Raw genomic sequence first — 20,462 nt, 5'->3', positions numbered from 1 at the left:
CATGGTGTATAGACAGAATTATTCATAGCTATGTGTCTGGATATAGTCTTTTCACTTTCCTCCTGGCAGTGCAGTGTGTGTGTGTGTGTGTGTGTCTGTGTGTGTGTGTGATATGCAGATTTGATTCTGTCTTGACAGTACCACTATTTGTTAAGGATGAAATGTTTGTGTCCTTACCCCTTCATATGCATATGTTGAAGTGCTAACCCTCAGTGTGACAGTAGATGAGGCCTTTGAGAAGTGATCAGGTTCCGATGAAGTTACCAAGGTAGTGCTCGGAGTGGAATCAGTTCCCTTATAAGAAGCCGGGACATCAACGCTTTCTCAGCCATGTGAGGTCACAGGTGAAGGGCAGCTGTCTGCAAACCAGGAAGAGGGCGCTCATCAAGAGCCAGCCTGGCTGGGTGTGGCGTACAAGGATGCAACCCCAGCCCTCCAGGAGGTGGAGGCAGGAGGGTTCCAAATTTGAGCACAGCTTGGGCCGTTCAGGGACTCAGTGAGATCTTGATACAAACACAAAAACACAAAAAACCACAAAACCAAAACAAAAAGGGCTAAGGATGTAGCTCAGTATAAGCAAAGTGTGTTCAATCCCTAGTACCACCAAGAAAAAAAAGGCCACATCTCTAGCTCCCTGATATTAGACGTCTTAGCCTTCAGAACAGGAGAAATGAATGTCTGCTGCTTAGGCCACTCAGTCTACAGGGCTTTGTTAACAGCAGTCTGGCAGGCTAAGATACTATTAGTGGCAGGCCAGACAGCAGCAGTTAAGACAATCCATTAGCGAGATGGAGCTAAGCAGAAGTTTTAATACTGCCCTGGAAAATGGAAAACCCTCAAAGGTAGACGGATGAAATGACTGCAGGAAGAGAGTTCATAAACAGAAGGGAAGTAAAAAATATCTTTTCTATGAATGGGAATATAACTTTGAAGATGCCAGATTTCCCAGCACCCTGGACAATAACTGGCACACAGGTAGGCATAAAACTATTTGCTGAAGCAAAGAATAACAAGTACAATCAGTATCCAGGGAACAGGGAGCAACCAAGCAGACAAGCACGCCTAATAACTGCCACAGAAGAAGTTGCTGGGTAGGAAATACCACACAAAATAGGATTATCTTGATGACTCAGAGTTTGATTGGTCCATAATTTAAATTCCATTCAAATTATACCTTCAAGGTTTCTATAAACTAGTGTTACTTTTATTATATGATGCAGTTTATCAGATGTGAAAATGTCACAGATTAAGGTCTTATCAAGCAGTAAACATAAGACTGTGTTTATAAAACAGAGAACCTATTTTGTTTCTTCTCTGAAACACTGTGTGTGTCTTGTTAATGCTTGTTTTGAATTATCTCCGTATCACTGGAGGCGGTTCACACAGAGAACATAGTGAAGACTCAATCGGATACATAAGCCCCGCTCTTTCCTTGCTTTGCACTGCCAGGCAAAGTTTTTAACTTTCTTCCTCCAGCTTTGCCTGCAGAGCAGGTGCTTGCTCCCATTATCAAGGCATCGTGAACAGTAAACAATTCCAAACTTTGTATTTTCTTAGGGGATACTAAATTTACTCTGAAAATGGGAAGCCTTCAAGTAACACTTACTTTGTCATAGCCCAAACACAGATTACCAAAACATTTTGCTCTCCTCAACCCCTCTGATTTTTTTTCTTTTGCAGATAATACTTGTCTGAGAAAAGCAAACACTTCTGCCTGAGCTCGCCTTACCTCATCAGAAACTACCATCCAAAGTCACCTGGAGTTAAAAAAACACCAACCTAAATATTTCGACTGCTTGAGTCCACGGTTTCTTCCACTGGCAATGGCATAAAAGTACAAAAAGTCATAGATAATTATGCTTTATTTTATAATAAAATTAGCCTTAAAAACGTATAATCAAGTTCCTACTTCAGTGACCAAAGTTATGATGCATACTTATCTCCTAACAAGTGGTTTTAAATGAACTTAAAATAGATATGATTATTTTCTTCAATGCATGCAGAAGCTTACAAAGCTCAGGAAAGGAATAAAATGTGTATGGGCGATGGAGTAAATACAGTACTGTCTTTTGAGGTAAACAAGCCCACGGTTTGAGTGCTGAGTTCTAGTTTTATGGCACTTTCAATCCACACCAACTAGAGCAACCCCTGCCCTCCGCCTGAACTCATACAGCTAACCGAGGGAGCAGGTAGGAGGAAACTTCCAAAGGCGCTGATGCTAGCTTTGGCGACACACCTTTTGTCTCTAATTCTAAATGCTAGCCTATAGGAGGTGCTTCCCGAGCTGTCGTTCAGTTTCCTTTCCTGACTTGCAATATTATCTATTCTGCTTCTTTTTTTCATTTGATGTGCTTGCACCCCCCAGCGCCATGGAGAAGGTGAGGGGCTGTGATCACAAGGCTCACTTCATCTTGGTTTCTAGCGTCAGTGTCCTCTAGGACTGAGGAGGAGGCTGCGCAGGCCTGGGATGCTGCGGCCACCACAGGCCGCGCAGGAGGAAGGGGCGGGCGCGCGCGCGCAGTGACCAGGGCCGCACGGACACAGACGGCGGCCACGTGGGAGAGGGGACGAAAGACAAGGGCGTCGGCGCCTGCACGGGGTCCCCGCTCTCATACGTTTCAAAGAATTGGCAACACCGTCCACTTCTGAACTCTGGAATCATATTTAAGAAGTCCCACTGCTGCCAGAAATAATTTAATAGAAATGAACCCGATCAGTATAATTTAAAATTCCATGTCTATATGCAGGGTTCCAAATATCGCGATAGTTCTAGGTGGGTTATTTATATTAAGATTATATAATACAATTAAAAATCATAATCCTTTAGCATGTTTTATCTCACCTTCTTTTATAATTTATGTATGATTAATAAACTCGTAGTGTAATGCATACAGAATCAGTGCTGACATGGATGTTCTACATTTAATTCCCGAATTCATTTTTATAGCTGTGTATTGCACAGTATTTGACTGATAACAGAAATCCTGTCTGAATTCCCACCATCCCAGTACCATAGCTATTCTTTTGATGCATTCTGGTCCTGGAGTAATCATTTTCTGATGGGATTATCTTCATATTTTGCCTAAGTCAACAATCATCCCATATCAATAAGTAAGCACACCAGTTTGAAATACCACATACTTCTACTGGCACAATTTGGCAATATAGTGTGAACCACTCTAGATATATATTTTTCTTAGAAGCATTTTCCTCTTAAAAATATAATCTACAGACTCTGTAAGAGGACTCCACAAGAACAACCCAAGTACAGGTGGGGAATAGGCAAGTCATTTCCCAAATAAATTGAAATGTCCTTGCCTGGAGTACTGACCCACGCTCATCTTGCTGCTGTGGCTTGGTCTTGCCAGAGGTAACCACCTCCAAGGCAGCAAAAGGATACACAGCAAGCTCTGGTTCCTCTGTCTATCAATACTAGCAGACATGGTGTCTTTATCATTTTGCTTGGCTACCTACCATGCAAGGACTAAAGAACACTTTTACAAAAACCTAATAAAAACTACAAACTAACAACAAAAACTTCATTTTTGCCATGAACCTAAGCTTCCCAAGAATGAGGAAATAAACTTTCTGTTCTGCCGCTGCTTTAATTCAAACTATTCCCCAGTACATGTTTGCTTTCCACCTTTATAAGTGCTTAAAATTAAATTAAAAATGTAGGACTACGGAAGAGAAGCACAAAAATCTAGTGTTGTTACTGGCCGGGACTCTAGGCCACGCTGAGTCACAATAAAATCATTTTTTTCTGAGTTACAGGTAAACAAAATTTTTCTAGCAGGCACTGAGGTAGCCCAAGTGCTTCCCGTTACCATGGAAGTCACAGCAGAGATTTCTAAACACTCGAAGTCTCTAGCCTCTCACCGTTTCTCCCGAACAATGTGGCCACAAATCCAAACTCCAAAGTTGCTCAGTTCGGGTTCGTGCCTCTTGAAACCCAGATTGATTCTGGGAGAGTTGTCAGAATGGTTCAAAAAGTCCCTAAAGTCACTCAGGATGAAGTCCCAAACAGGTTCATAATGTGCTCCAAAAATTAGGAACGGGGAGGACAAGGCCTGACATGCATTTCTAGCAAGAACTTACCAGGGATTTCTAAACCGTGGGTTCACAGACTCCTAAAAATTTACCTGTTTTCCTAGGAACAGCAAAGCCTGGTTTAAAGGGCTGAGCAGCCATGGACGATGGCCCTAAGGGCGTCACGATGCGACCATCACTAGCAGGGCACTCGTTCATCCTTCTGTTACCAGCAAGGAGCTCCGTCAGGCTCAGTCTGGGTCCCAGCTCTTTGGATTCGTGGGTTCATTTACCCACCAGCAACCAAATGTGAGAAAACCCACGAAAATGGCAAAAAAAATTTACTTCAACTTTAGTCAAATTGGAGAGGACAGCTGGTCCCCTCCACGTCCCTGCACAGAAGCATCCAATTCACAGGAGGTATAAAACAAAAACCAGGCGATCCCAAATGTAGATTTGGACCAGTGTTAGGCCAGAGGGCGGGAAGTATGGAATCCCTGGGGTCAGACCTAGGGGAAGGTGCGGGCATGACAGTTTACACTCCTCTTCAGGAAGCTTGGGGAAGCAGCCTATCTCCAAAGGAAAAAACATCCAAATTTTTAAAGATCTACTTTACCCTCTTGGTTACAGTATCACTGCAAACTCACTTCAAAGTGGAGACTGAAATGTCAGCCACAAGCTAAATAGCCCAAGCTTAGGCCATAAAGAACCTTCCTAGTGTGAAACACTGAGTGTAATAAATGAATAAACTCTTAGACTGTTCTTTCAGTAAGACCCCTAAGCGCAGTTCAGCACACTTGTAATACACTGTTGAAGCAAGACGGTGACCGGTGCAGGAGCTTTCAGGCAGCGGCCGTCACTGGGTAGACAGACTCCATTACCTACCGTGACCAACTCAGCCCAGGCTCCCGAGGTGCTGAAAAACAGCTCATCGGTAGGTATACAGACAAAAACTAAAGGCCAAATGTTGAAAACTAGCTTTTGAAAAAAATCTTCAAACTAATAAACATGGGACCCAAAGACACGAGGTCTCTAAGAAGGGAAGGCTGAGAAAGACAGACCAAGACCCAGACAGTGAGGCAGAATGCCCAGTCCAGAGGCAGAAGAAATAAGGGTTTATGGGAATGAAGGATAATCCGAAAAAGAGAAAGAATCCCATCAGAGAGGTCAAGTAAGGATTTAAAGAGATAGCAAAAACTGTCAAATATGTGGAAGACATGCAATAAATAATGATATCATAACAAAAAGCACCCGGCCGTATGGACCCTTCCGCCCTCAATGACCGGAGAGGAACAAGGCTGTCTGTAAATCCTGAGAGAACATGGGATGGAGCCAGCACTGACTGGTCTAAGGAGGGCAAAAGAGAGCAAGACACCACCAGATGGCAACACGGAGCCAAATATAGTTCCTAGTCACTTATCCGGGATGTGTAATAACACTGGATCACAGGAAGGGCCGACGTATCAGTGGGATGTCTACTTCGATGTTTAATAAAAGGTAAGATTAGAGAAAAAAATTGGTCCCCATAGAAAGGTAAATACTAAAAGTGAAGGAACTTCTTGTCACCGTACAGCGCATACCCACAATTAGGAACTGTACCTTTACTGTGTAAATGGCGGAGGAAAGTAATTAACAATTAATAGACGCTGCCCTCAATTTAAAGCCTCAAAGGGAAGTAATTAAATTTAGTAGAATCTGTAGCTTCTAAACAATGATACATCATACAAACACAAAAGGAAGCACAGATTTGAATAATAAATGCAAATTAGAATCAAAGTTTGACTACAGGCTAAAGAGAAATGATCCTGAAATTATTTTTCCTACGAAATTTTCTGCCCAAGAGACTAGTTTATGGACCTATTTTAAGCGAGGCAAAGGTTTGATTTGAATCCTGGCTGATATTTCTTAAGCACAAGCTTGCTTCTAGAGTATTTACGTATGCAGCGCAGACAGCTTCCTGCAGTTTGAATTAGCTGTACAAGTACCTTTCATATCAGTGCAGATAGACTTGATATACAGTGTCAACATTACTACCAGGGTTGGAGATCACAAACACTGCTCTGCTTGCTGGTCGTGAAATAAAATTGCCAAGCAGAATCTGTGTAGCTCCAGAGAGTAAATTAATGCAGGCAACATGGTTATCAGCAGTATTTAGCCTGCCTCTCTAAGCTTCTAACAGAAACATTTAGGGAGCGGAAGCATTACATCTGGCTACAGCTGCACATTACACGGTCCATTGAGACTCAGATGCTGATGGCTGAACTGAATAACAAACAGCTGGGTATAAATGTAAAAATCAGGAAATCAATTTTAAACACACATATTACAACAAATCCTCTGGAATTCTAACACTGTCTGAGAAAGAGCACATTTACAGCATCATACAGCAAAAGAGTATCCCTGAGATTAAATTTCAAAAATATACCCGCCCGCTCTGGGGTCGTTATAACCTGGCTGAACTCTTCTGCTTCACCGTGGGCAGTGTGAAAACAAAGGCAGTATCACCGGATCATTTCCTGGCTGTGATCACCTTGGAGCTGAAAGTCATCACAAGTGCCTGGGCGTTCCAGAACGGAGAAACACGATTCCATGAATTTAACTGAACCGCATGAAAAGGTCTTCCGAACCACTTATCTCTGGAACCCAAGTGCCGGAGGAAAGGCACTCAGACAGCAGCACACAAGAATTTCCAGCACACGAGATATGAGTGAGAGAAAAACACGAGCTAGTGAACGCACATCCCAAAGTAGCCAGCATGGTGCTAATACATGCAATAAATGAGAAACACTAAATAAAAGCTGGCTAAATTTTGAATAGCTTCTCTCTTTTCCAGGACCGCGGTAGGGAAGTAGATGGGAGAGGCTAGAAACTCCTTCTCCTCATCACTTGAGAACTCTAACACCCATTTGGGCAGAAGGGTTTGGGTCATTCCTGTGCATATACAGACTTTCAATAACTGGCGCATGTGTGTATTTAAGGAAGGCAGTGATACAGGGTCAGAGAGTGTGAAGGAGGGACCCCATAACCTACCACCCAAATTGGGACACTTTTTAGAGTAAATGATTATTAATGATGACACCAAGACAATAGGTTTAAACTGGGAATACCCTTGCACAGCAGGACAGATACAGAGTCTTGACCACCAGGAGCATGAAGAAGAATCGGGGCTCACATCTGGAATGCCAACTCAGTGGCTGCCATCCCATCTTTGTATTTTCACTGTCCTGTGCCTCCTTAGTCTCTATCTCAATCTGACGTCAAATTAAAGAGATCTTTTAAAGAAAGTTCAGGGAGCAAAAGGATCCACGAGATAAAAATCTAGTCTTCCCTGCTTGCAAATTAATTTTGTGAACCATGCCAGATCCAGTATGGCCTAATGGAGACCGGCACTACTTACTCCTGTAGCTTTTTCATACAGAAAAGAGCTAGAGTGTCCCTGTTTTGATTAATGTTGAGTTTCTGCCAACACAAGCTAACTGGATTCTACAATCCAATGGCCAAGATCACAGAAGTATGAACATATATGCACATTTCCACCAAAAGATTACACTTCCACCTGTGCACTTGATAATAAATATATGAAATGTTTTTAAGGGATCTCTAGATGTAGCAAAAAATGATGCAGCATTGTTGCAGTATCTACCTTATCTGAGCTATAAAGTGAGGCATGAAGGTCTTTGGAAAATTGAAACAGTTAAATATTTATGTCCCAATGAGTTATTTAATCCAACACCGCTTAAAATAACAGGAAAGTGCAGATCTTTCTTTTTTAAACTAGTGTCTCCCTGAAGGAAAAATAGACAAAAAATAGCCACAGGCTATAGCTCAGAGGAACCCAGCGTGCAATGCTTATAATCTAAGAACTATTGTCACACCGTATAGCATCTTGTAACCTCTAAATCAGCCAGCAAACATCCAGCCCAGTACGAACCTTCTAGACTTGGAGCATCTGTTAAGAATAATGCTTCAAATATCCCACAACTTTCATTTACTACAGACATCACACACACAATACAGGAACGGACTCACATGCAGAAAATGTGTAGGCCGTTCCCACATGACAACAAACAATGGATAGTTCAGCCAAATAATAGGTTAGTTGTGACTCAAATCCTAAACTTGATCGTCCCACTTAATTTTAACTCTTCAACCTGCCGTACAAACTGTACAAGTGCCGTGTATTTTCTGACTGGCACTGTATTTACAAGACCACAGTGAATCAATTTGCTACTGCAGAGGCACACAAGAAACCCTGAGAATTAGATAACCTTAAAAGCTAATTTACTTTGGTTCTGGGCTAATTACATTTCTTAAAGCAAGTTTTGCTGATTGGCTAAGAATCCAAGCTATCAAAAGCTCAGGCACTTAGAGATATAAAAACAACCTGTCAAAAAAAGGGCCCTAAACATTAAAGAAAGTATTTGTAATTTACAATGGGAACTCATGAAATGTAAAAATTAAGTTTCCCTTATTGCTACCTTACAATTGGGCCATTATATTATGGAAACTATCCTTCATAATTTTGACTGCCAAGACCTGCTTCCAAAGCTACAGCAATGCATTTACATTTTTAAAACTGCAAAGACCGTTGATGTGTGTTATAACATAGACTTTTTATCTAGACCTCAAAGTTAGCTTATTTCAGCTCTAGGAATACTAAAAACACTGAATCTAACTGTTAACCTTTATGCTAGAGCCCTTTATGTTATGAGACCCAACATACATTACAGTCTATAGAATGTGGGAAAAGTAACACAAAATACATACTGGGAAATACCCAACTCATTATGTATACAATAGACCCAAATGGATTTTTAATCATTTATGATTTGTGATACAGTAAACATTTCTATGATGACAACAGAATAGTCTGTGGGTTTTCTGAGCAACCTTGGTCAAGTGTTTGTTGCACTTCTATTTTGTAGTACAGCCTTCAAAGCAATTTTTTTGTTTTGTTTTGTTTTTTGCTTTTTACTTTCCCGAAGAGTTTGGGCTCTAGTAGGGCCTGGAAAGTGGGCTCTAGTAAGGGCCTGGAAAACACTAAATAAACTTAAAATGCCTTAGGAACAAAATTATGACGACAACGTCATCGTAACTTCCTCCTCCAACTAGTTCTCCATCCAAAAACCAAGGGACATGTTCTATTTCACTAAATGAGTAAGGTGTAACATGTCAGATTCTTTTTAAACTTCCAGGTGGTTTAAGATTTCACTCAAAGTAGAAGTAGGATCTTTTGTCTAAAAGAATAAAATTAGCCAAAATATTTTTCCTGTACCACAGCCAGGATATAAGGTCAAGGGGAGAGTCCATGTCATAGCAGTTCCCCACAGGAACAAACTTTCCAATTCAGCCCTCTGCAAGTGGCTTGGAGTGTGAAGACAGCATCGGATCCCAGGGATGTAACTGTACCTGCCTCTGGAAGGCAATGGTGTCCTCACCTCAACCAACTTTCTCAACTTTGTCCTCCATGCTTTGATCTAAATCCAACTGTGGCTTCTTGTTTTATGTCCTAGAAAGAGGACTGGTGAGAGGAGATGCTACTGTGACTCAGACAACAATGGAGCAAAAGTGCAAAGGCGTAATAGCACCTTCCTCCAATTATACAATCTTCACTGGGAACCCAGCATTTGACAAAGTGTTCAAACACCAAAGAATGGAGCTGGTATCATGTAGTTGCGAGCCATGGTATTGGGCCTTATAGTCTGATTTCTCAAAGCCTTATAATGAGGGTGGAGTGGATATACATCCCATTCTTTGGCTGTATTTTTGTTCAACAAAGCCTGCAATTTTCAGTCACTTGAAAATGTAATTATAGATAATGTTTGCATCAGTAGCAAGAATACAATGAGCACGCAGGGCATGAAAACTCCACTCAAATCATATCCTCTTAGGTTACAGCATGTGTCTTCTGCCAAGAGTAGAGGCATTTCTACACGTTAATATCTGGCATGAAATAGTGGGTTAGACTAACCCATGTATGAATTCCACTTCAGCTTTTCTATTATCCTTTCCTTTCCATTGAGTATCGACACAAGGCGGAAATGGATGATTTGCTGAAAACTGGTGATCCTATCAACTGTCTGCGCACTTGAGCAAAAGCTATGCAGAAGCTGAAAGGGAAGTGACAGCTGAAGCGGACCAGCTTCCGTATATGAGTGGGTCGTAGCTGTGAATCGTACCATCCATTCGTATCTCACTTAGAGGCTCGTTTATTATATTGCCTGCTTATGTGACCCACAAGAGAAGATAAAAGGATGCTGCATAAAGTCACCTACTAAGGGAGTCCGTGAGGACCAAACAATACCTGAGAGCCTTTCTAATTCACGAGAGGGCACAGTATGGGTTATAAGCACCCCGTGTTCACCTGAATTATTTGCCAAAAATTAAGAAGTTGGGAAAAAACCGGGGGGGGAGAGGGATGTGTGTCAGTTGTCTAGTGAAATCCTCAAAAGAGACCTCTTCATAAAACACACTATTATTATAAATGGAGGCTAAGTATCAACACCGCATTCCAAGTGAACTGCTTCTTTTTCTCAGTAACTGCGAACATGCCTTGGGCATTGAGAGACCTTGACAACATTTTGGCTCCCTTTCCTCTGACGTCTCCTAGAACACTCTTGCCTTCTAGACTCAGAAATCAATGAAGTTATGAAATGAAAAGAAAACTGAGAAAAAGTAAAGTATGTGAGAAAGCATTAGGGTCACTGGTAAGAAACTAGATTTCATGTTCAAAACCCACACATTCAGCTAAATGTGAAAAATCCCTCAAAAGACTTATACGCACTTTCGGGCCAAACTGCAAGAAGATATGGTAGAAGGACTTCAGGTTTTGTAAATATCTGGAACAGGTACAAGCTCAGGGTTGCAGGACCCTCAGCATATGGAACCTCATCTTGAGCTTCTCATTTGAAACATAGGAATGACAACTTCTTCTTCAAAATTTTTCTGAAGATTATTGATGTGAATTTTTTTAGCCAATGGCTAGCCCCTGGTGCATCCTAAATCTACAACTAAGATAATAAAATATTTTGGAAAATTATTTATAGAATGCTGGCACCCCTTAAAGTGTTAATGATCAGAATTAAAAGAAACACACTGAAAGGAAGTATATGGTTGTCAAATAATTAGTTTTGTTCATGATAGGAAATATTATTTTGGCTGTTGGGTCTGCATAATTATTTTATTGAACAGAGAAATAGAAATAAATTTGGATCGAGGATATGAGCACATCTGCAAAACAAGACAGAGGCAAAATAAAGGTGTGACTATAATACAACTTTTTTGTCTGACAAAATAATCCAATTTTGGTTACTTTTTACAATAACTGGTCACAAAACCTTGGCCCAATGGAAAATCTGCCTATAAGGCTAATTAGACTTCTTTGCCACCAATAAAATGTGTTGATTACAACGTACCAATTAATTTGTACAAAAACATTTGTAGTATCTGTGCAGCTGGCCCCTTTCTCTAAAGACTTGGCCAGCTTTCAGCCACAGATCTCGCTTTCCTTTCCCAACAAACCTAGAAACAACAGTAATCACCGACACTGCCAAAGTCCCCTCTGCCTTCAGCCAAGTCCATCCCTGGTTCGCCCCTATGCATACCTCTCTGCTCTCTGAAGCAAAGGATTCTGGGTTTTGAAGGTCACATGTACCACCTGGAGTTTGTCCTCATACTCTTAGCCTCAGTGGGTATGAAGTATTCCCCAGCCCCACATGGAGAATATTCCCCAATCAATGGACTCACACCCTAGGCTTTAGGCTTCCAAACTGAAGCCTGATCACAGCTGATAAATAAAGCAGGTGACCAACAACATTAGAAGCAGAACTGCACACTATACTGCTGCCCTGATCTCTTCAGACTCTAAGCAGCCTATCAGCTTTGGCAGGAGAAGGAAGTGCCTGTTTATTAAGAACAAAAACAGAGTAACTTGGATCCACCCTGCAGCTGGGCACTACTCAGATGGTGCAGAGAACAAACACAGGGTGCCCACTGTCTTACCCTGTGTCACATCACAAAGCAATTCTCCAGAGACTCACATACTCTCCACAGGTATTCGGTGGCTCAAGCACCTAATGAGGCCATTAGGCTGCTGGGTCTACACTCGTCTCCCTCCATATGCCTATCATTAAAACTTCTTTCCTGACAGCTGGGTTTTTGCTAGGGTTAGGATTCTTATTACGTGAGACCCAGCCTTCACATTACATGGCTGATCCTCTTTCCATAAGAGAATCAATGCCTATGTCAGTGGATGTAGAAATGGGCTCTTCACAATGCACATCTGGGGACACTGAATGCAGACACTGCTTTTGGTTTGCCCCATCCCAGAATGCGGAGTCTGACCAAAGTTCACAGGTGGAATATGAACTGCATCTTAGTTCTCAATCATCTTGCCAAAAGAGAAAGGGAAAAAAAAAATCAGTCTTCATCAAGTTGTCCTGGGGACCCAGCATTTTCTGAAAGTTGATCAGGGAGCAATACCGCTTTACAAGTCTTTGCCTGAGACGTCAAAGCACGAATGTTCCGAGGCAAGAAACTTTAACTGCTCAGTTGTAATGAAGTTCCATTATATTTGAGTCTCCCAGGAAACACAGGTGAATTTTTGGTCAGTTTTAAGTACTATGAAACTATAAAATATTGATGTTGTCATTCCTTGCCCAATATTAGTCTCACAATAATACTGTGGGATAAATAAAAAGTGCATTTTATTATCCTTACTTCCTCAATGGGGAATCTTGACAAATCAACTGATTTGAAGAAACAGAAGGAAACAAATCAGAAGCCAAACTAAGAATGTAACGGAGGCAGCTGCCTAGTACAGGACACCTAGCTACGAGGCACATGTCTGCCCCACTGCTTAGAGACCCTGGTGTCTCTAAGGGTTCCATTCTATTACATCCAGGGCAAGTATCAAAGACGAAGTTATTTCTATCTAAAAACTTAAGCCCACAAACAGCCAATGGAATTGAAGTGGTTTTTGTATTAAGAAAAACATCCCTAAATTCTTCCCTAGAGAGAAGTGAATTCTGTACCAAGTGCCAATCAAAGAAAAAGAACGAATTTGCCTCTTGGTCTCCTCTCCACTATCTGTGTCAGGACCCTCTAAGATACCAGAAGTCAGTGAGAATGCATTCAAAATGCTCTAGAGTAAAACCGAGGAGGAAGATAGACTGCCCATCAACAGATGTTGGGAGCAACTTTTTGACATCCAAACATAAAAGAAAAGGAGGACGAGGAAGTCAGGAAAACACAGAAATACAAGCTTGGTGTGAAAAGAGAGAAGAATCGTGACAGATAACATTATGATGCAATAAAAGACAGACTTAACATGAAGAAACTGCTTTGAGAGTGAGGCCCACAGCAGTGAACAGCATTCAGGCTTCTCAAAAGACTCCTGTGTTATCTCTAAAGCCTGACACTGAGGAAGGATGCTTGGGTGGACAATGCGAGTCATGAGGGAAGATGTTACCAGCACTGACTGAACTGAATAATTGCAGTTAGAGGCCTCCTGGTGACAATTTTGAGAAGGCAAACACAGCTGCAGCACAGCCAAATATAGCTGGCCGAGACAAAGACACCCATAAAGTTAATCATTCTGAAATATGCTACCCTTACGCTCAACCCGAAAACTCAACACCCCTTCTATAATGCAGGAAGTCAAAATACAGTTTTGTGCATGGCAACACACAGCTGCTTCAGCAGGGTTCATGACAGTGACGATGTAGGTATTCTGATCCCGCTGTCCTTCCGAGGCTCCGACCTGAGAGCTAAGTTAGGCACAGATGCGGCCCTTTCTCCTGAAACTCAGGAAGACTGTTCAGGGAAAGGACAATAAAACAGGCATCAGAGAAGATTAAAGTAAAAGGTTTAAGTCAGGAAAACACAAGGCATCAAGAAACTTCGGGAAAAACTGTACTATTTGTGTCCCCTCTGAGTCTAGGTTGAGACAGAATGAGGAGTAAAGAGTAGAATAATAGCTAAACAAATCTACAGCAGTCCCCAACTGAATGCTTTCTTTTCTGTGCTGTTCACGCTATCCCCTTTTATTACTCCCCTAAGGTTTTCCAAGAATAAAAACGAAATGTCAAATCTCAACTTGTACTTGTTTCACTTGCCTGAAACCCAGTGCCTTCTTCTGGATTCCAAAGAGACAACTGGACGTGAAGGTCTATATGCATTTTCAAGTTGATTTAAACCAATTTATTCTTATCCCCTCCATATAAACTCATCAATCTCTTGTACTGCTCACCTTTTAAAAATATTCACTTTATATGCTGGACTCCTTTCCAGTAATCAAACTTTCAAGCGCTCTCTTTAACAGCGCCTGGAAGCAATGGGACGGTGACGTCCCAAAGGCACATAAGATGACCGCCGGTGCAAAGAAGCACAGGGAGGGTAACCGTGTCAGCTATCCCCACAAAGAAAGAAAGAAACAGTTTAGGAACTACTGTCTAGATTTATCTATCTATTTATAACTTCCTTTTTTTCTTCCTACTCTAAATCTAAAAGAATTTGAGAACTAGAACTGAGAAAAAGAAGGGTCTCAGAGCTCAAAACTTTACGGTAAGGATAGAAGAAGCCACTAAACCAGGAAGGGTCTCAGTTTTCTACTAGTAAGATGTGACAGGATCCCCAGAATGAACTTTTCCAGATTTAAGAGAAGCTGACCTGAGGTTCTGTGCAAGGAGAGTTGAAACACGGTCCTGAGACCTTTTTTCTACCACGATCAGTAATTTGCAGTATATGGCGGGTCAAGATGTGAAACCTTTTGAAATCTTAAATTCCAGCTGTAATGGTAATATTCTGCAAATGCACGTTATATTGTATAACTTTACAACTTTCATAACCAAAGACCATTAAGAAGATGGACTCCTATAAATATGCGCCTGTATACACACACACACATACACACAAAATGCCTTCTGATCACGCCAGAGAGAAAACAAAATGCTTTGCTCTTTCAGCTGAAAGGATCAACTGATTCTCTTTATGTCAGATAAAGACAATGTAAGCAATGTAAGTCTTCTGCTCCAGAGGAAGAACAGGACAAGCAAAGATTAATTTATGGAAAAGGACATAAAATTATCATCTTAAAATTTAATGAGCCTACAAAGAAACAGCATAAAAATCAAGCTTTTCATCATAAAAAAGTCACAGAATTTTGGATTTTAGGCACACACTGGGTGGTACTACAAGAAGTTTTAAACTGTCCATAAGCTGAAGTTAAATGCATTCTGAGTAGTGAGTCTTCTTCTGTAAAAGTAGGAAATCTGTAGTCCCATTTGAGCCTGTAAATGTCAGATAAAGCAGCTGTGGGACTGGGGGAACTTCATTTCCAGGATTATAACAGAGGGAGCCAAAGAGTGTAAATGAAGAGGCAAACCTCTTAAACTTCTTTAATTGCTGAAACATAAAATCAAAACATTACACATACCCTATTTTTAAAACACTAGCACTATGAAAGGAATCCTGGCCAATCAGTCATCCAGATGGGTGACTCTTACCCTGCTGCTGACCTAAAGGAAGCACAGATGATTTCAACCAAGATCTTTTCAGAATAGATTTCTTTATTTGAAATCAGACATGAAGTCTCTATAAGCCTGGAAGAAAAGTACAGAATAAACTGAAACATATTTTAGCTGAAATACAACCTAAACTGAATTTACATAAACCTTTAGGAGAAAAAAGATGTGCCCAGTAATTTGCTGGTAAGTTGGCTATGAGGTATTCATTCACATAGAGTAATTAAAATTTCACCAAAGTCTGAATTTGCACTCATATGTCATTTTGAAAGCCATGTGATTACATATGTATTAGCATTAGATTTTAAATTATCAGCTGATTTTGAAACATCACTCTCAGTGTCTGAACATAATATACAATCTGCAGTTCATAAAAGAAACCGTTCATAAAACTCTATGTTGGCAAAGCAGAAGTGTAAATCTCAAATATGCTCACACAAGGCATTTCAAATGGATAACTGGAAGTGTATTCCTATAAAAATAGTTCGAGTAATCACTTTCTGTCATGATTTAGAACAAATGGGGAGAGGGAAGCTGTTCAAAACCTCCCTAAATGTTTCCCCCTTTCTTTTAGAAGTCCTTTAGGAGGAGCCTAACGCTCACACTAAATGAAAGACATTCCCAGGAGAGGGAGGAGGTTTCCATCCCTTCACATCTGGATTCAGAGAATAAGGATATTGGATGGCACAATTAAACGGTGATGATGCTAAAGGGGAATAATTATTTTACAATTACCTGAGAGTATCACATTTACTGCTCTAATTAGTTTTTGTTTCCCACATAGGTTTTTCCAGGAATGTGCAGCTCCATTTCTCTTAGGTTTAGCAAGAGCTTTTTCTTAAGGAAAAATTAAAAATACATTTTCTGCACTGCTACACAAGTAGCACACCACTGATGCTGGCTTCATTATATTACTTGGTGCCTCCTTGATAGTGGAAACAAACAGGATGGCATGAGAACTTGTAGATGCTAATGAACTGGAAATCATTAGTGGTTTCTAAGCCCTCCCTTCTGCAGTTTTGCAAAGCAAATATTACACTGAGCAATACCTAACCCTTTGTGATGCCCTAATCCACAAACAAGGACCAAAAACATGACCCTCCCCTAAAGAAACAAAACCTTCCAATAGTAATACTCAAAATTGGAAATAATGACTTCATTTGGGTAAACTTCAGTGTTGAAAGTAAACACATTACTAATTTAGTTGCCTGAAATATGTTAAAAGTATAACATTTTCCATTTAAATGCAAATAAGATAAGGGATGCTTACAGTATTAACATTTATGAGGGTTTTTTTTTTTTTTTTTTTAAACTCAACAATGACATCAGATTCCATCTGATTCTGTTATGGTATTTGGTCTCCTGGGTTTGTGTGTGTGTGTGTGTATGCATGTGTGTGTGTGTATGTGTGTATATATATATATATATTCAACAATGAACATTTCCTTATGTTTTTCACAATAGCTGGATCATATCATGGGCTACACTCAAGTGCATCAGATGATTTTATATGCCAAAACATTACCTGTCTTTTTATGAAAAGTGAATAAAACTTCTAAGAAACAAAACCACAAGAAAAGGGTAAAGAGAAGTGCAAAACTGAGGGATTTATGTAAAACTTGCAGTCTTCAGAGGCCAAAGGTAGTGCTGGTATAGCTGTTAGGGGGGAAAGAAAAACACTCTGGTGTAGAAAACATTCTAAATGGTCCCATAGCATCTTAATTACTAGGCTCAGGTCTGAAACCCTATCTTCTTTTTATTTTGTCTTTCAAGGTAGGACTCATTTCCCCAGTTCAATGCATCTCATCAACAGATGCCAAAGTAATCCCCATCCAGCGCGTTACAATTAAATAGCAAGTCTTAACAACTACAGTAGTACCTCTGCCCGGATCAAAGATAACACTCATGTTCTAAAAAGCCAATCTGGGATGAATTTTTGGTCTCAGAAACACCAAATACTAAAATGTGCACTGTTACACGTACTCATAAATTTTTTTAAAAAATCTGTACTGTTAATTGAGAAATCTCACCCGAAAAAAATGTTTTTAAAAATTTCCTTAAAGAACCATATACACAGCATTTTTAAATTGTCTTCTCATTTTAATTTCCTTTTATGGCAATCATAAAACTGGCCATAAATGTCAGTCATCTGAGTATATTATCTGTAATTTCATTTTGCAAGTAGACTTTAAACACTGTATTTGGGGGGTACTGATGCCAATCTTCATATAGCTGGTATCTCGCACACCAAAAGTAACTGAATTTGAATCTAATTAGGGTGTACAAAATGATACTTCATAGGCATCAACCCTAAACAGGTGACATATATTTCTTTTAAAATTCCCTTATTCTCATTGTGGGGCAATTTTGGTTTTCTGGTTTCATAAAAACCTATCACATACTTCTGAACTTAGCTCTCTCTCCCCTCTGGCACATAACCCATATTCACACCTGCACATACACTGCAGGAAAACACAGCCTCACGGCCTGCGCCCTGCGCTGGGCGTGCACGCCCTTCCTGCATCGTCCCTCGCATGTGAGAGACACCCCGTGCATCCACAGAAGACCGGAGCGTAAACAACACCCCCTGGCACACGGTCGGCGCTCCACAAAGGACTCCATGTTGCCGTTTTGATGGGAAGTCGTTAGTTTTTTTCTTCTTGGACTAATCACATTGCTCCTCTGATAGTTTCTTAATCTATAAAAAAGAGGTCTGATGAAATCATTTCCAAAGCTCCTTCCAACTTTAACAATGACATTCCTGGGCCCATTTTCCACTTTAATTATATGCTGATAAACAATTTGGGAGATATTCACCAATTTGATACATTTACTATAAGGTTGACATTTCTTGTTTTAAATAAGGCTATTTACTGACTGAAAAAAACAAATTCATCTCAATTTATCCATATTTATTCTAAATACGGATATTCTTCAGTATTTATTCTAAAGACACAATCTAAACTAATACTCTTTGAGGTGCATTCATTCACTTTTCCACCTACAATTTCTTATTTCTAAGACATTATTCCTCAGCTGTCTAAAAATTCAAAACCATTGAGAAACTCTGTACAAATGTTCCTTTAAAAAAAGCTGAAAGATCGTAACCCAAATCCAAAGCCAACTGCCTCAGTTTAAAACAGAACTAAGGGGGGAGAAACAGTTCCCATTTAGATGATGCTTGTTGTAGGTGATATCTGGAAATGTCCATATCCAGTTACAGTCTTGGTCCTGAATGTTAAAGCCCTCCCAACCGAAGCATATGTTATAGCACTTCTATCCCACTACTGAGCTTTGGATGAGCAGGGCTCTTTAAACACCGGATGGCTCCTGGGGCCATCAAGTATAATAACTCATCTCAAAAGCTATTTCTTCATCTGCCTTGAGAACTCAAACATATTACATCTTGCAAACTTACCTAATATATTCTTGTGGGAAAACGTCATTGGAAATGTGTTCCACTGCTTTAGAAAACCAACACTAGAAAAGCCCTTACGCTTTACTTAAGTTCCTTTTAGGAATAGGCCAATATCCAGCAGACTGTAATTTAGTGCAAACGGCAATATACCATACACGACAACCAGTCCCCCAAACAATAAATCCACGGGTATCTTCCACGGCATGAGTAGAGACATAAAATACACCGCCTGGGTGGGTTTCAAGCGTGTTCAAGTTATGTTTCTTCTTAACACACTTCTATCCCCAAATATAATCTTTAATATGAACTAATTACAAGCTATTTTGGAAATGTTCTAAGGGCTACAGAGACACACAACAATTATCTTGGAAACAAATAGTAAAATTATTTGCACAGCCTGTTTTTTAGTTCAACTAAGCAATAGTTGACAAGTACTGAAAACAACCTGGGTTTGCCTCCAAAGGCTATCATTTGAAAACAAGGAACATTTGGAAGAGAAGCGGGGTAGAAGCCACACTAGCATTCCTATAGGAAACTCCACGGCTGAGATACAAAGGCTCTATTCAGGGCAAGGAGTCTGAACAAGCCACATTCATCTACCAAATGAAAAAGACAAATTAAATTTTCATAATTCATAATTTAATTGACAAGAGACTGCATCTTTCAGAGGCCATTAATGCCTTAAATTCATAGAGTGCTCATTTGTCAGATATAGGAAGGTCGCTTAAGTAGCAGGTGACCGTAAATTCAAAAATCCCCATCAATCCACTTGCATTCAGCTCTCACACTCTGACAGACAGGAGAAAACACACCAAGCCCTCACACTAGTTCGTGTGCAAACGCGCATAACAAGTCTATAAAGGGACCAGGGGCGGGGGGACGAGACAGAGATTTAAGTACCATGGGAGTACAACTCATCAAGATTAATTTCTCAGAGGAAAGTGCCAAAAGGAAATATAATATTTTAATTTCTGCTCTCTGATTATCTCAGCCGAAACAGCGAACCTGACGCGGGTATTCAGGCCAGGGGGCAGCCTTGCCACGAACTGAAAGGACAATTCACGCTTAACAGATTCTATCAGTCCTCACCCACTTTTTCTAAAAGGCTCTGAACAACTGGCCACAGCGGAGTTCCTCGGGAATCGCGGTCTCGCAACGCTGAACACGCTGGAGAAGCACCGGGCGTCACAGGGAAGGCCGTCCGCCGGGGAAACGGGTCGCGGACCCAGGACGGCGCAGACACCTCCGAGCGCGCGAGTGCGGGCGAGCACACGGTGCGAGCGCCTTCAGCGCGGAGCGAGACCTCCCGCCCGGCTCCCAGGGCAGCAGTCCTCGCCCTCGCTGGGTGAACCGCAGCCCAGACGCGCCACCAATTCCTCACCGATCGCCGAGAACAGTGTTTTCGGGTCTGTCCGCCTCCCTTCGCCAGATCCGCGGCGGAGCGCCGGGACGCGCGCCCCGGAACCCGCTCCCGGCTGCGGCGCGGCCGCTCG

General features: G+C 41.0%; 1 protein-coding gene across 7 annotated transcripts in view; it reads right to left on the bottom strand.

Moving 5' to 3' along the window:
- Positions 1 to 20,462, bottom strand: part of Celf2 (CUGBP, Elav-like family member 2) — a 310,354-nt gene that overhangs the window by 276,894 nt on the left and 12,998 nt on the right. The window contains exon 1 of one of the 7 annotated variants that reach the window (XM_013513696.1): positions 20,063 to 20,086. The exons of the other annotated variants lie outside the window; for them this stretch is intronic. The gene's annotated coding sequence lies outside the window, so the exon portion shown is untranslated. Of the gene's footprint in view, positions 1 to 20,062; positions 20,087 to 20,462 lie in introns of those variants that run through there. 7 annotated transcript variants of the gene reach the window in all.

This window comes from Chinchilla lanigera, unplaced genomic scaffold, assembly GCF_000276665.1.
Source record: "Chinchilla lanigera isolate Chin_1 unplaced genomic scaffold, ChiLan1.0 scaffold00020, whole genome shotgun sequence".
In the NCBI taxonomy this organism is placed as follows: domain Eukaryota; kingdom Metazoa; phylum Chordata; class Mammalia; order Rodentia; family Chinchillidae; genus Chinchilla; species Chinchilla lanigera.
This window is presented reverse-complemented; position numbering and strand designations above follow the sequence as displayed.